The sequence below is a fragment of the Vanessa tameamea genome, chromosome 2 (genome assembly GCF_037043105.1).
Source record: "Vanessa tameamea isolate UH-Manoa-2023 chromosome 2, ilVanTame1 primary haplotype, whole genome shotgun sequence".
Lineage (NCBI taxonomy): Eukaryota > Metazoa > Arthropoda > Insecta > Lepidoptera > Nymphalidae > Vanessa > Vanessa tameamea.
The window spans coordinates 13,040,060-13,042,485 of NC_087310.1; positions in this window are offsets into that span (position 1 = coordinate 13,040,060).

Sequence of the window (2,426 nt, forward strand, 5' to 3'; positions counted from 1 at the left end):
CGTAAATATCTGCTTAGCACAAAATTTGCCTTTGTAAGTTGCAAATGCACGAGCATTGATCACAAGATCAATAAAGCTAATATAAATAAAAACAGATGTTTTTGTTGATTTAAAACAGCAAAGTGCACTAGTTTTTATTCGTTTACTCTACAGCTTTTTCAATTCAACTGAAACTATTACCGGAGAGCAGCGATTGAAACTTTAGGTAGAATTTACGATAAAGAGCTCACAGTCTCTCGTATTTCTCTCTTAATGTTACAAAAGCAAGTAACCTTCGACTGGACACTCGATCTCGGCAGATTCAATTGGTCCGGGGAATTAATGTCGCGCGCTCACTCCGCCAACAAAGGTACAAATTACGTTTTTATTTTAATCAAAGACTACAGCTGCTGTAACTTTTAACTTTTATTTTCGGTCTTAGCGTTGTTTTGTTTTCAAATAACATACCATTAGGATAAAGCTCCGATGCAGCGCTTTATAGATACAAAAATTAAAGTAAGTTTTACGTTTTGGACGATAGCGTTTATATTACTCATATTGTGAATTATTTTAGAATATTTTAGAGATTATATTTCCTTAAAAAAATAACAAGTAATTACATAGGTGATTTAAAGGGTAAAAAAACGTTAAATAAAAATATAAGATGTAATCCAGCTGTAAGACCGACATTAGTTAAAGGCTATGTTATGCACTTTTTTTTAAAAGCGCTATATAAATCATGAAATATTTAAATCTATATATAGATATAGATATATTTCGTTATTTCATTTTATTCGGCATATGTCCTTTTAATGGGAGATTGACTTCCGAGACCAGTTTTCGAGAAAAGGATTCGAAATGTTTTCGAAACGAAACAACGGGAATATCTAAGTGGAATTAGTAATGATATTCGATCAAGTAACAATTAAATAAGTCTTTGACGGCCAGTAACTACTGAGATTCTTGCCCCTCATTTTCGAAAGAATCTACATTCCGGTGATCGCTTTAATTAATAATCTAACGCAATTTAGAAGTTTTTAATAAGAGCTTGAATGAAGAATATTTTGAATTGTAAAAAAAAATCTTCCATATCTACTATGGTTTTTTTTTTTAATTTGATGTAGGCTGACGGGCAAATGGCAACCTGATGGTAATTAATCACCACCACCCATGATGTTAGCGTTGTAAGAAATATCAAACATTCCTTATATCGCCAAAGCGCCACCAACCTTGGGAGCTAGGATGCTATGTCCCTTATGCCTGTCGTTAATAAATCTCGTCAATAATACAGTAATACTATGTAGTGCTGTTGGCGGTATAATATCTGATGAGTGGGCGGTACCTACCTAAATATACATAAGTACACATTTATGAATGTGTAAAAAAAATTACTATTACAAAAAAAATCATTTACATTGTTTTAATTTTTACGTAAATGAAATATTATATTATTTCTCGTTTCCACGTAAACGATTTTTTATCTCTTTATCCATTTGGAAAAGTAAATCGAACGAACAACCTGACATGATTTTCGTGAGAGAAATAATGAAATCGAATTTTCCTTATAATGAACAAAATAAAAACTTCATCTAGATGTTATGAATTCATAAAACGTTCCTCGCAAGGCCGTTTCATTTGCCCGGAGCTTATTTTCTTTGGAATTATCATACGGGCGCTTATTTCTTCCAGAAATGCGCGATAAAAATGTTATCTTTTTCTTTGTATTTACTGAAGTTTAACTTCTTTGTGCTAGTAGTAACATTTTAACGAATTTGAACAAAACTTTTCTGGCATAAAAAGTATCATTACTCTCAAGAATACTAAACTTGTTACGGATGCGCTTTATTTCACTTTATTTCCCGAAATTATATTTCTAACTGTGTATACATACTTTATTTTTAAGATTGGCAGTACTATTATAATATAATAGAGGTAAGGCTATTTTGAACATTCGCGTCAGTTGAGTCGGTTGTTTTTAAAATGTCGGACGGAGCAGTTATATTGATCAGATTATGATATGATAAAAAAAGTTACTTTTCACAGATACACATCGTTTTCACACACACTTATTTCTAAATAGACGAAAGCGAAACTGTAGTGCTGTTCGTCTCACACACATATGTAATGTTCGAATCTGATCTGAAATACAGGCGAAACCCCCCCTATTTTAAATTTCTCTTTTATTTGTCGCTATTATACAAACTGCAATGTACCAATATTGCAAAATAGTGGTCTTTATGCAATGCGTGGTGTTTTTGGATAGATTTTTTGTCGTAATCGTCATGTAAGAAAAAAGCGTTGCGTCCCCTCTAGGGGACCTCTCTTTCTCTTTCTCTCTGTCTCTTTCTGTTATATATGGTTGTGTATAATATTATTTATTCCATTTTTTGTTATTCTTTTATTGCACACGGTATTTTTAATAAGAATTTTAGTTCTTGTCATTTAAT